Source organism: Canis aureus, chromosome 15 (genome assembly GCF_053574225.1).
Source record: "Canis aureus isolate CA01 chromosome 15, VMU_Caureus_v.1.0, whole genome shotgun sequence".
NCBI lineage: Eukaryota > Metazoa > Chordata > Mammalia > Carnivora > Canidae > Canis > Canis aureus.
In genome coordinates this window covers 19,286,256-19,301,120 of record NC_135625.1, presented here as the reverse complement: position 1 = coordinate 19,301,120, position 14,865 = coordinate 19,286,256, and the positions used below count along the sequence as shown (strand labels likewise).

At 41.8% G+C, this 14,865-nt stretch overlaps 1 long non-coding RNA gene across 1 annotated transcript; it reads left to right on the top strand.

Annotated features, from left to right (window-relative positions):
- The first annotated feature begins 8,249 nt into the window (after positions 1–8,249).
- On the top strand, positions 8,250–14,284 carry LOC144283957 (uncharacterized). The gene is made up of 2 exons (XR_013352437.1): positions 8,250–8,405; positions 13,835–14,284. It is a non-coding gene; the product is annotated as an uncharacterized LOC144283957 (long non-coding RNA).
- The last annotated feature ends 581 nt before the right edge of the window (positions 14,285–14,865 follow it).

The following is a 14,865-nucleotide window of genomic DNA, read 5'->3' as shown; positions in this document are numbered from 1 at the left end:
ATGCCCTGGGCTGAAGGCAGGCACCAAACCGCTGCGCCACCCAGGAATCCCCTGGCACTATTATTATTATTATCAGTACCATTATCATTATCTATCATGAGGGACCCATAGGATGATTTTATATTCAATGTGCTATGATCCATTACCATCGTTTTTTATTGTGGTAAAATTTGCATAGCATAAAATTTGTTACTTTAACCACTTTTAACAATACTGTCCAGAGGCATGAAGTACTATAGTGCAACCATCACCAACATTCGTCTCCAGAATTTTCTCATTTTCCACACATGAAGTATCTACCCATTAGACATTAACTCCCTGCCCTCCCCTCGCCCTAATTTTTTGGACAATGGAAGTTCCTTCAGTCTGGCTCCCGTGTCCTGTCACATATCCCCATTATTCTTTGAAGGCTTGTTTTCTTTTTTTTTCTTTTTTCTTTTTTTCAGAGGGAGAGAGAGTACATGTGCACATGAGTGAAGGGGGAGGAGCAGAGGGAGAGAGAGAGAATCTCAAGCAGTCTCCCTGCCCAGTGCAGAGCCCCTCCGGGGCTTGATCTCAGGATACTGAGTGGAAACTAAGAGTAGGATGCTTAACTCACTGAGCCACACAGGTGCCCTTGAACCCTTGTTTTCTGACCCAAAAAGATAATCCAGCCTTCTTTTAGGCCTTCCCTGCCCCAGAGCTAGAATCAGCTATTTCTCCAAGGATTCTAGTTCCTTTTAATGGGGAGGTATTTAGAAATGAACATATGGGTGAAGTCACTGCTGTTGGAGCGCCACTCAGGCCCTCTGAGCATGTGTACACATGCATATCAAGAACTATGAGTTCAGGGTACCAAGGTGGCTCAGTGGTTGAGCGTCTGCCTTTGGCTCAGGTCGTGATCCAGGGTCCTGGGATGGAGTCCCATATCGGGCTCCCTGTGAAGAGCCTGCTTCTCCCTCGGCCTGTGTCTCTGCCCCTCTCTGTGTTGTCTACCATGAATAAATAAATAAAATCTTAAAAAATAAAAACTATGAGTTCACTTGAATTCCTTCAATTCTCATGCAACACCACAGGATTCATTCCTATTTTGTTTCTTTTCCGTATTTGTAACTCCCATCCTCAACAGGGAGAAATCTGACTCTCCTAATCCTTAACCATTTATATATTTAATCAATACCTCTGAATGTAACTAACCTCAAAGGGTGCCACTGTGCTTTGCCCAGTGAGATGCACATCTGACGCCTGGCCCACCCTCTTGTGGAGCCTTCCTTAGCCACTGTGGGCTCCCACACCCCACACTGAGGCAACATGCTCCCTCAAATGATGATCTTCTCAACTGCCTGGCTTCTGACACCGTATGCTGGGCAGGCCCTCCATGGGGACACCGTTCTCACCCGGTTTGTTTTACTGCTCACCCATGCACACACACTGTTCTTACCCGTCCCAATATCCCACCCCATGATGTCCTCCTCACCCGACTAGGGCTCTGATTCCTCCTGCTTGTTAGGGCAGTCTTTCTTTCTTTCTTTCTTTCTTTCTTTCTTTCTTTCTTTCTTTCTTTCTTTCTTTCTTTCTTTCTTTCTGATTTTATTTATTTGACAGAGAGAGGGAAAAGGCACGAGTAGGGGGAGCAGCAGGCAGAGGGAGAAGGAGAAGCACTGAACAGGGAGCCCAATGGGGTCTCCATTCCAGGACCCTGAGATCATGACTTGAGCCGAAGGCAGATGCTTGACCAACTGAGCTCCCCAGGCGCCCCAGAGCAGCATTTCTTTTTCTTTCTTTCTTTCTTTCTTTCTTTTTTAAGCATTTCTTAAACACAAGAATTTCTTTTTTTTTTTTAAGATTTTATTTATTTATTCATGACAGACACAGAGAGAGAGAGAGAGAGAGAGAGAGAGAGACAGGCAGAGGGAGAAGCAGGCTCCATGCAGGAAGCCTGACGTGGGACTCGATCTCGGGTCTCCAGGATCACACCCCGGGCCGAAGGCGGTGCTAAACTGCTGAGCCATCAGGGCTGTCCAAACACAAGGATTTCTTCTTGATGACCTTGTTAAAAATGCTAATTGCCAGTTCTGATTCAACCAGTTGAAATAAGGCTGAACTCTACACCTTCTGCAGGAAGCCCAGGTGCTTCTGTTACAAGTGGTCTTGGTGACAGCTTAAGAGATACTGTCTCCATCTGGAATCACTGGGTCAAAGGAGAAGCACTTTTAATATTTTGCCATGTATCGCCACACTATCTAGAAGGGTGTACCAATTTACACTTCGTCCAGCAGTGCATAGAGATGCGCTGTCCAAACCTTGCTCTCCACCCCCATTTACTGGTGTGGTGCTATCTACAAGCAGGAGCTTAATGAATCTTATGGAAGAGAAGTCCACAGAGGGAAGTGGATCTTCTTACCTGGTTCTCGGTTTCCTTATATAAAATCAGGGTCTTGGGTTAAATCAGTGTTTCTAAATCTGCCTAATGGGGAGTGAGCGTCACCTGGAACTCTGGATAAACCTTCAGATTTGCAGGGTCAACACTATGGCATCAGACTCTCCAGATCAAGGGAATGGAATCTGCGTATTTATCAATAGCCTGAGCTGCTCTTGAATACATTCTACATTGCTCCTTTGATTAAGTGAGTTTTGTAAGTATTGCCCTGAATGACCCTGAATGATCTCTCTGGGGTTCTTTTAAAGATTTTATTATTTATTCATGAGAGATACACAGAGATTCAGAGACACAGGCAGAGGGAGAAACAGACTTTTTGCAGGGAGCCAGATGCAGGACTCGATCCCTGGACCCCGGGATCACACCCTGAGCTGAAGGCAGATGCTGAACCACTGAGCCACCCAGGTGCCTGGATCTCTCTGGTTCTATAACATCTTGATTCCACCTAACTATGCAAGACCTTACTTAGTTATGAAACAATAGCCCATGAACTTTTTTTTTTTAAGATTTTATTTATTTATTCACGAGAGACAGAGAGAGAGAGGCAGAGACACAGGCAGAGGGAGAAGCAGGCTCCCCGCAGGCAGCCCAATGTGGGACTCGATCCCAGGATTCCAGGATCCTCACCCTGAGCCGAAGGCAGATGCTCAACCACTGAGCCACCCAGGGATCCCTAGCCCATGAACTTTAAAGGAAAAAGTGACTGTAGACAGAGCCGCTGTAATGCTCAAATGAGATATAGATGAACGATAGATCCAGAACTTATCTTTTATATCTTTGTCAAGGCTAAATATTTCAGATATTTTTACATTTTTTAAAGAAACTGCCACTGCAAAGATTTAGAATATTCCTTAAATGTCAAGGTTGCATGCTAATACTTCTGTGCTGCTTTCTCACTGGGGATATTAAAGTGATGGAATACTACATAATAGAATAAAAACTCCAAACCCAAAGGAAGATCAGCCTTCACATTAAAAAAAAAAAAAAAGTCAACTTTCTCAGCAAAAAAGAAAATAAGTCCAGTAGAAAACAATAATCATGACAAAAGGGGACTGAAAGTAGGTCTTATGCCACCACACTAAGGAATGATGTGTAATTTGGAGAAGTTATGGTTAAAGCATCTGCCACAGAGGAATGCATTGATTCATACAGAGCAAACATTAAAACACCGAAGATTTTTCCTACCAAAATGATTTTTCTCTGTATATTGTGTTAATTGATGACTCATACTTGCGAACATTTGTAAAATTTTAAATCATCAGGTCACCGTTGGCTATTGGATATTTTGGCCAAATAAATCTTTTGCTATCGACTTTCCTAAAAAGTTAACAATTATCAAGCACTGTATGGGAGCCAGGCACTGCCCCCAGTGCTTTACTTATACAAACTCATTTAATCCTTCCAACAGCCTTTGAGAGGTGAGGAAATAGCACAGATCACTTCATTTGCACGAAGTCAGGCAGCTTCGTGAGGAAGCTGGGACTCTGCCTCCAGTGCCAGACCTACAGGCCGTATCCCAGCAGAGTCGAGGTTAGTGAGTGGAAGATGCTGCCTCTATACTTTCCGTCCTCATTCAAAATCGAGTCATTATTATTAGCAATGCTTTAGGTAGACCTGAGCCAGATTTCTGCTGTTAAAAACAAACAAACAAACAAACAAATAAACAAGTAGATAGAGTGAACCCTAGATTAATGTTGGAGGCATCAGTATGAACTCGTATGTAGTTTAATACAGGAAGGCAGGCAGATAGATAAATAAATTAGAGCTGTGGGTGTACTCATGGGTTTGTATGCACACATGTATTTCCTAGCTTGTCTCATTAGAGCACCTAGAAATAATGACATCTCAGCAGCAAGGACTAGACACAGCACCAGGTCTTGATTTCTTTTCTTTTTAAAAAATATTTTATTTATTTATTTATTGAGAGAGAGAAAAAACATGCATTAGTGAGGGGGAAGGGCAAAGGGAGAAGAAGAAACAGACTACCCCCTTAGCAGGAAGCCAGACATGGGCTTGATCCCAGGACTCTGAGGTTATGACTTGAGCCAAAGGCAGATGCTTAACCAAATGAGCCACCCAGGGGCCCCCAGGTCTTCATTTCTAATACCATTCTCAATAAAAGAACCAGGAATCCTTGGAGAAATGGACAATTCTAGGGCAAGAGCAGGAAAAGTACGGGATGAGCCTGGAGCATCCTGTAGTGCCAGAAAGTAATGAAATAATCAAAGAACAAAACAGTGGGGATATATATAGAAAGAGCCTATTGTTATAACCCTGTTTCTTAGATTCTGTATTTGTCTACTTGGCATTACAGGGCCAAACTAATGGCCAGAATGGTTTATAGCTCCCCTGCAATCCAACTTTTGTGGGTGTGTCTAAATCCTATTACAAGCCCTCTAACTACTCCCCAATCTGTATCTCCAACCACCTCCTTCATTGAATCACACGCATCAAGTAAGTATTTCCCCAGCGCTGTATCAATGCAGGGCCAGGTACCAGACACCGAGGGACACAATTATTCAAATGAATCCTGAAGTGTTTGTCTTTCTCTGTCTTGCCTTCCCCTCACTCCTGTGTGCATCTCCCGACCAAATCTGATGCTTCCCACTGTGGCCCTGTGTGGTGAGGTGTGTCCCCTTCTCTCTAAGTGAATTTGTAAGTGACAAATTCTTCTTTCCATGTCATTAGCCTCTCTGTATGGTCACTCAGTCACCCCCTGGGAATTACAACCTTACGGGTACCTTTTAACACAACAACCTGAAATAGCCTATAATGGCCAAAGCTGGAACAATTTTGAGAATCAATAACACAGTTTTGGATCACAACTGCAAATAAAATAAATACACATGAGTCCAATAATAAGTAAATGTTGAATAAATCAATGTGAAAAGGAACACATTTTCCTCAGAGGAGAATTCCAAATAATTTATGCAGATATTTCTCCCTCCAGGACATGGAGCCTCTTCTCCGCCTTGAGTATGAGCAGGAGTCAGTGATTCATTTTAAAAAACAAAGTCGGAAAAATAGTAACTTTATGGTGGAGAAATCTGGCAACATGAAGTGATCGAGATTAATTTATTACTAATGATGTCATATTGATAACATGTACGCTGATATGATGTCCTAAGAAGGGCATTTCACCCTGCATTATGCTTCCCCCAAACCCCTAATCTTAGTCTGATCATGAGAAAGACATCAGATAAGCCAAGATTGGGGGACATTCTCTAAAACACGTCATGAAAGACTAGGAAAGAATGAGAAACAATCATAGATTAGAGTAGACTAAGTAGATATGATGACTAAAAGGTACCACTTTGGATTCTGGATCAGAAAAGACATTGATGAAAAAATAAAATAAATAAAATAAAATAAAATAAAATAAAATAAAATAAAATAAAATGACATTGATGAAATCTGAACAAAGTCAGGAGTTTAGTGAATAATAATGCTCCAGCATTAATTTCTTTGCTTGGCCAATGGACCATGGTTTTATAAGATTTCCACATTAGTGGAGATAGGGTAAAGAGTCTGTACTACAACTTTCCTATATGGAAACCTACAATTTTGATTTTGGAATCAAAATAGAGAGCTGAACAAAAGAATATTAGCTTAGGTAGACCTAAGATAGTTTTTCTGTGAGATCACATATGGTCCTGGGACAGGAAATCAGGTGAGGTCTCCTTTTATGGATATATGTATTTTTTAAAGTGTTATGTGTGTGTTTGTTTTTGTTTATTTGTTTGTTTAGTAATCTCTACATCCAACATGGGGCTCAAACTCACAGCCCTGAGAACAAGAGTTGCATGCTCTTCCCACCAAGCTAGCCAGGAGCCCTGAGATATTTTAAATTTGCAAAGGCAACCATTGCCTTTTACAACAGGTAGATTGATCTACCTGCACAAGAGGAGGCTACACCATTTGCATCTTGAAATCTCTTCTAGATCTATGATTCCAGCTTGATAAGAGTTTATCTTAATTCAGTTCATGCAATGTTGACTAGTAATCTATAAATGCCAAGAAATATCTGTCTTATGATTTATTTTGAAATATTGTATATTTTAGGTATAGCCATTTTTATTGTGTTACACAATCAAACCTCGTGAAATAAATTTTGGGGCAGGGACAATTAAGAATAATTAGGATTTTTAAAAATGCACAGACAAAAATCTTTAAATAATATTAATTCTAAATTATTTTTCTTTAGAATAATTCCAGCTTAAGTGGAGTAATAATTCCTTCTAAAAATCCAGTATTCTTGAATGGCTGTTTTGTGTAAGACACTCTCCAGTACACTTGGTGAACTGGTGAGAGTCATAGGTTAAATGCTCAAAAAACACATTTCTAAAACATCATACACTACATTATTTAGATATAAAAGTGAGGTGCATATAAAACCTATTTAAATATGTAATGGTACACATCTGTGCACAATCCTTTGCTATAAATTTGTGTTTGTTCTTAAAAGTTCAGTATAATATGGAGGAAATAAAGTCCAACCATTCAGACAGCCAAATAGCAGATGAAATAGATGGACTCTGAACTGCCATAAAGGCCAGAAAATTCTATTTTGGCACGTCCATTGTAACTGGCATGAAAAGCCCTTTCTTCTGCCATTGTGGTTGTAAGTTGCATAGCCTTATGCTTTTTCATTCTTATATATTGACCCATCAAAATTTATATCATGGATAATAGAGTAATAATTTATAAAGCATTCACTTAAAAATAAATATGGGAAGTGGAGCACCATAAAACTAATTTGGGCCCAATGCCCAGAGAAATTGCAGAATGAGACGTTCTTGACTTAAATACATTCACTAGAGCCACATATTAGCTAAACCTCTTGGTGGATTTCTGTTTCACTCTGTAAAGGCAGAGAAATGTATCCCAGGGCCAGTATTGATTTATATTGAACTGTAGAAAGGTAGTCCGAACTTACAATAATTTTGTACACAAATATATACCAGACAATATACACGCTGTGTTTGCAAACACACAGTGAGAAGTCATGGCCAATCAGATCACTGTTGGCTTGGGAACCATGTGGCTGGTCTTTGGTTTTTGAGTGAAATAGCTACAAAGTTCACTCCTATGTTTTGCTTTGGTTTCTCAAAGAAAAAAAATGTTGACAACAGAGGCTTTTCCTTTTAGCAGAGAACACTATTGGCCCCCTTTTGAAAAGTCCAAGGTGCAAGCTGGGAGACTCTCCCTACAAAGGGGTGAAGCAACCTCTGACCTATTGGCCAAGTCCAGCTTTTGGCTCCATTCAAGGGTTCCTGGAGACAGAAATGCCTTTGCTATCCTGGCTTCACTGAGAATCTGTACCTCCCCTGGCCATAAGGGTCTTCAAGTGCCCAGGACCATAGAGGAGCAGGTATAAAGAGCTGCTGAGCAACTGTGAAGAACAGACCAGCATGGGAAAGAGTGACGCCCTGAAATCCCACACCCCGGCACATGAAAAGATCCACCTGTGGAGTCTGACTCCTGTTTCAAAATCTGCTAGGGTTTCTCCCCTTCTTTCTTCTTTCCCTTTCAGTCAATGTGATACAGAAACGTGCATGAATATGGAGAAATGTGTGCGTGTTCCTTTTGCTCACTCTTTTTTGGACTGTGTTCTTTTTGTGTATGCACGTCCAGCAACTTTCCTTACGAGCATTAGATGATGCTGCAGTAGCCCAAGGGGAAAGCCTAGACTTTGGGAGCCAGAAAGATCTTTGCTGGATTGCCGGCTGTACCACATAGTAGCTGGATGACCCTAACAATCACCTTTCTTTGAGCTCCAAAGTCCTTATTCCTTCAATGAAACACAAGCATCTTCCTCAGGCAACTGAAGGGAGCCCTGGGATACTGTATCTAAATGTGTCTAGCATAGGAGAGCCACAGGAATTGGTTCATTGTCCCTTCTCCCCTTTTCTTTTCCAGGCTCTGACAGTCCTGTCTGTCTTTGCATCCTTCCCTCCCCTCTGTGTTTGGCTCCTCACTCCAAAAGGTAATTCATATAATCTTGGAGTATATTTTAAAATATTTTGTCCTGGGATCTCTGGGTGGTGCAGCGGTTTGGTGTCTGCCTTTGGCCCAGGGCGCGATCCTGGAACCCCGAGATCGAATCCCATATCGGGCTCCTGGTGCATGGAGCCTGCTTCTCCCTCTGCCTGTGTCTCTGCCTCTCTCTCTCTCTCTCTCTGTGACTAACATAAATAAATAAAAATTTTTAAAAAATTAAAAAAAATATAAATAAATAAAAAATTTTAAAAAAATAAAATATTTTGTCCTTACTGAATAAATTTAATTTCTTTAAGTTTCTAATTTAGAAATCTCACGATTCCAAGCAGTGCCCTGTCTCTGACAATAGCTGTGTAAACACTGTAATGGGCTTTCTTTTTCCCAACATCTAAATCCTCTTCCTAAGCTTGGGTATGCCCAAGTGTGGGGGACCTGATGGAAGGCTCGGAATTCTTCCCACTAGAGGAACCAGGATGAGAATACTGGCAGTAGGTCAACTTAGCCCAGCCAATCAGATGCTCCCGGTGTGGTGCTGGACTGGGCTCCGCCAATCAGATGCTCCCAATGAGATGTGACCATGATGAACGAATCAAAGAAGCAAGGAGAGCACAGGCCTCCCAACACCAGTCTGCAGATACTGCCAAGGTCTGGTGTCGAGGGTCTTCTCTTGTACCTGTGGTGGGCCAGAAGTTCGCCAGTGGACAGAGCCTAGGCCACAGATCACCTCTCAGTTTTCACAGAAGCAGTCCCTTTCACCCTCAGGCAGTTAATTTCATCCAGTTTCTTGTGGTTTCCTGTTCCAGACTGTTCTGGAGGGAGATCTACAAAAGTGAAGCACTCCAAGACCTTTCTGGGGCCATTCTCCAGTCTTTGGTGCCATTGTTTTGGGAATCTCTCTTCTACATAAAAGTGACAGGCTACCAAGCTTTTCTTAGGGACCCTCACTGACTGGTGCTGCTTGAAATTTAATTTTAGTAACCTGACTTTATTTCCTTTCCTCTCACATCTTTATTTCCGTGTGTATCTGTTGAGCTTGTGTGTGTGCGCGTATGTGCATGAGCATCTCCGTGTGCCTATCTTACTATTTCTTTCTCTTCAGTCTTCTCATGGTAAAATCTAACTTGGAACCGAAGATCACAAAGTTATCTCTGATTAAAAAGCCAATAAAGCTTTAAAAAAAAAAGGGGGGGGGATCCTGGGGTGGCTCAGTGGTTGAGCATCTGCCTTTGGCCCAGGGCATGATCCTGGAGTCCTGGGATCAAGTCCCGTATCAGGCTCCTTGCATGGAGCCTGCTTCTCCCTCTGCCTGTGCCTCTGCTTCTCTCTCTCTCTGTGTCTCTCATGAATAAATAAATAAAATCTTAAAAAAAAAGCCAATAAAGCCAAAATCAATGGAAAATACAAGATTAAAAGATATTTGTACAACCTACAGATTTTTAAAATTTTTATTTTGAGCATATAAATGCAGTGTTGAATATTTCCTCACTGCCTTTTATCGTACTTTCTGGGACTACAATTCCAAAAGTAAGAAGCTGGGTGGCGCAGTGGTTTGGCACTTGCCTTTGGCCCAGGGCGCGATCCTGGAGACCCTGGATTGAATCCCACGTCGGGCTCCTGGTGCATGGAGCCTGCTTCTCCCTCTCTGTGTGTGTGACTATCATAAATAAATAAAAAAAAAGTTAAAAAAAAAAAACTCCCAAATCCAAAAGTAAGAAGCACAACTTAGATCAATGTACAATCATAGCAGATGTAATAAGTTTGAAGTCATCATAGGGTCACTTCCTTTGCATTTTTTCAATCTGGGGCATTGAAACCAGCTATTAGTTACTGTTTCTTTTCCTTTGTCCTCATCGCTGCTCCTGGCCACCAGAATTCACCTCCCACTGCAGAGAAAGCCTGCAGTCAATGCCAGCTCAGAGGAAACATGCTTCTGCTCCAGTTAGTAGGCAGCAACATCTCTACTTTTGCAGATCTCTGTTGCTGCTGAGAGCAAACTTAGAAATTTACAGACCAGGACACCTGGGTGGCTTAGTGGTTGAGCATCTGCCTTCAGCTCAGGGTGTGATCCCTGGGTCCTGGGATGGAGTCCTATACTGGGCTCCCTGCAGGAAGCCTGATTCTCCTCCCTCTGCTTATGTCTCTGATTCTCTCATGAATAAAAATAAAATCTTTAAAAAAAGAAAAGAAAAGAAATTCACTGACCAAAATTCAATGAGCAGAAGCTAGGCCCAAGGAATCTGCCAAGTTGTGTGACCTTAGGCAAGTTACCCTGTGGCATGTCTATTTCTTTCTCTGGGAAAGAAGTGATTATAGTAGTACCTACTTCACAGGGCCTTTGAGAGTATAAACTGAGCTAATACATGTGAAGTGTTCAGACTTGGCCCAGCATACAGTATGTGCTCAGTAAGGATTAGCTGTGGTCAGGATGATGCCTGTATGACCCTTAGTTTACCAGTGAGGAGTTTTCAGACCTCACAGCCTACTATGGGCTGAATTGTGCTCCCCTCAAATTCCCATGTGAGAGTCCTAACCCCCCGAATCTCAAAATGTGACTGTATTTGGAGAAAGAGACAATTAAGGTAAAATGAGGTCATGTGGATGAGCCCTAATTTGCTGTGAAGGGTGTCCTTAATAGAAGAAGAGATCAGGACACAGACACCGAGAGGAAAGGCCATGTGAAGAAGACACAGGGAGATGGTGGCCATCTACAAGCCAAGGAGAAAGGCCTTCAGAAGAAACCAGCACTGCCAACACCAGGATCCTGGACTTCAAGCTTTCAGAAAATAAGTTTCTGTCACTGAAGTCATGTGGTCTGTGGTACTAACATCCCGGTGCTTTGTCATGGCAGCCTCAACAAACGAATACACGGTGCAGTCTCGAGCTCTCACCTTGAAAGCTCCCACTGTGGGTTCCCTGCCCTTGAACCCTGCTGATTGTCCCCTCTTTCTGGGTGTGAACAACCAGGGGTTTCCCCTGGGTCCTCTGCCCCTCCTTCTGCCCCAACATAAATGCTCTCTCCAGGTTCCTTCTTGGCACTCTTGTTCTGTATTTTTCTTCATATATCCTTTCTATTTCCCATGTTCATGGCCCCAACTGTGGCTTTTGTGCTGAAGAATTCTGCATCTAGAGCCCTCATTTTACCCCTCCGACCCCAGGTCTACACAGACTTGTCCAAGGGTAAACATCTTCATAGCCATGTCTTGCTAGAAACTCCCACAGCCAATCCATTGTCTGATCATACTTTTCCCTCCCTCCTTTAAGACTGTATCATCTTCCTAGTGACCTGAGATGTGAAGTCACTCAAGCATTGTGAATTTCCTTCCCTCCTCATGCCTGACTCCCAAACCCCCAAACCCACTGCCTGCAGAGTTCCCCTTGCTTTTCACCTTCTCCCCATTCCCAGTCACAATGCAAAGCCGGGACCCATCATCACCTACATTGCTTCCCTACGTTCAGCTTCAGCTATTCATCCTTCAGGGAGTTATTTTCCTACAACACAAATGATAGAATTTTTCTCTCAAAATATCTGAGTGGCTCTTTGTTGCCTAATTTAACAGATAAAGCCCAAATTACTTCCAATGGCAGTCATGGTTTCCCATGCTCTATTAAACACCCCCTTTTAACTTTAAGGGATATATTTTTTTAAATATTCACAAAATCACCCAATATTCTTTACAGTGCCCCCATGTCAGACTATTTTGAAGTCCATGTAGATTGCCCATCTTGTAAATAGCAATCATTTAAATGCTGCAAATATATTGCCCTTACCTTCTGCATATTCAATAACATCCCTTCAAAGTAGGCTTCATATAGTAAATAAAACAAAGGAAATCCTGATATTTTTTTTATAAATGGTATTTTTAACTTCATGGACACCCATAGTGTCTTTGTTTTATTTTTTCCAGTTTTATGGAGACATAGTTGACATACAGCACGTATGTCTAATGTGTACAGCATCGTGGTTTGACTCACATATATTGTGAAAGGATTGGCACAATAAGTTTGGTTGACATCCATCACCTCATAGATACAAAAAAAAAAGGGAAAAGAAAAAAAATTTTCTTCTTGTGGTGAGAAATCTTAGAATTTACTATATCTTAACAGTCTTCCTCTATATCATACTCATAGTGTTAGCTATGGTCAGCATGTTGTACATTCATCCCTAGCACTTATTTATCTTGTATCTGGAAGTTGTACCTTTTTTTTTTTTTTAAGATTTTACTTATTTATTTGAGAGAGAGAGAGAGAGAGAGAGAGAAAGAAAGCACAATCAGGGTGAGGGGCAGAGTAAGAGGGAGAAGCAGACCCCTCACTGAGCCGGTAGCCCAATGTGGGGCTTGATCCTAGCACCCTGAGATCATGACCTGAGCTGAAGGCAGACACTTAACCAACTGAGCCACCCAGGCTCCCCAGTTTGTACCTGGTGTCCCATTTTGACAATACCCACTCCTGCCCACCCCTGGTAACCACCAATCTGATCTCTTCTTCTATTAGTTTTCGTTTGTTTGTTTGGATCCCACATATAAAGTCAGATCATATATATACATCCACTTCTTTTTCCATTTATCCTTTGATGAATACTTAGGCTGTTCTCATGCTTTGGCTCTTGGAAATGTTCATTGCTGCCATGACCATGAGGGTGCAGATATCTCTTTGACATTGTGTTTTTGTTTCCTACGGGTATATCCCCACAGGTGGGGTTGTTGGATCATATAGTAGCTCTATTTTTAATTTTTTGAAGAACCTCGATACTGTTTTCCCCAGGGGCTACACCAATTTCCATTTCCACCAACAGTGCACAAGGGTTCTCTTTTCTCTACATCCTCACCCACATTTGTCCGTCTCTTGTCTTTCTGATGATGGCCATTCTCACCGGAGTGAGGTGATATCTCCTTGTGGTTTTGACCCCATCTTATCCACATTAATTTGTAGAACTGAGGATAATAATTGGGGTGCTTGCATCCCTCATTCATCTTAGGCATGTTTATAAAACATCACAAATACCAGGGCCCTGCACTCACTATTGCAAAGATCAGTGCCTAGTGTTACTTCTTAGAAAGTGTCAGGAGTATGAGACTCAAGTCCATTGTAACCAAATGCGTTTCCAGTGAGGCTAATGACTCATGCATAGGTGTTAGAATTCTTGTGTGAGGGGCACCAGGGTGGCTCAGTGGTTGAACATCTGCTTTGGCTCAGGGCATGATTCTGGAGACCCGGGATCGAGTCCCACATCAGGCTCCCTGAATGGAGCCTGCTTCTCCCTCTGCCTGTGTCTCTGCCTCTCTCTCTCTCTGTGTCTCTCATGAATAAATAAATAAAATCTTAAAAAAAAAAAAAGAATTATTGTGTGAAATCTCACACAGCAATGAAAAGGAAATGACACCTGACTTCTATCTTGTTCTTGGGCATTCCAAGATCCACAGGTTCCCAGTGGCAGATGTTCAGCAGAGAACTAATTCTTGGTAAAGGAGGATGGATCTGCGCGAAGAGGAGAATTTTGGAGACGAACTGGAGATGAACAGAAGCACGCTGATGGATGGTTGTCAGCCACGGAACGCAGAAGAGGCAGGTCCTGAACCTTCCGAGCACAGAGAGGAGAGTCGCTAACCTGACCCCAATCTGGCAATCAGCACTTAGATAAACCAGAGATTAAATACAAAAAAAAAGCGTATCTCTCAGTTGTTTCCTGTCCTCTTAAGGGCTTATTCAAATCTTTGTCAACACATTCTAAGAATATTTTGTCTTACCTTCTACTTTACTTGCTTTAAACTTTCAAACTATTTGGTATCATTCTCTGGCATGGGCAGAGAGTTTTTTTTTTTTTAAGAGTTTCTTTGGGGACCATTAAATATAGTTTTTAATCTGTTTCACTTGATTTTTATTTTAGTAATACACGCAGGAATATTCATGTGTGAATCAGCCTGAAATAATGAAGCTTGAATAATTGTATTTTGGGGAAATAGGTCAGTTCACAGCTACCATTCTTAGATAGGTAACATCTTGAAGCAATAATTGTTTCTGAATATCGGTTATCAAAACTGTTACTATGTTACCCATTCTCTGTGTGTGTGTGTGTTAAGATTTTATTTTTTTAAGTAACCTCTATACCCAAAACAGGGCTTGAACTCACAACCCAGAGACCCAGAGTCATGCGGTCATGTGCTCCACCGACTGAGCCAGCCAGGCGTCCCATTCCATGTGTTTTTAACTTGACACTAGTGTTTAGAAATGTAGTTTTGGGGGAACAATTTTTTAAGAACAATGACTTCAGGTCAAAATATGTTGGGGGAGTTTGGAACCGAAATTCCAAGATTACTCTCCTCCAGCTGTGTACTTCACTTGATCTGAGAGCGATCCATTCAGGTTCTTCCCAAATTATGAACACATGACTAATGAACATCTGTTAATACAAAAATTCTGTGTTTGTAGATTGTCTCCTCCTCCTG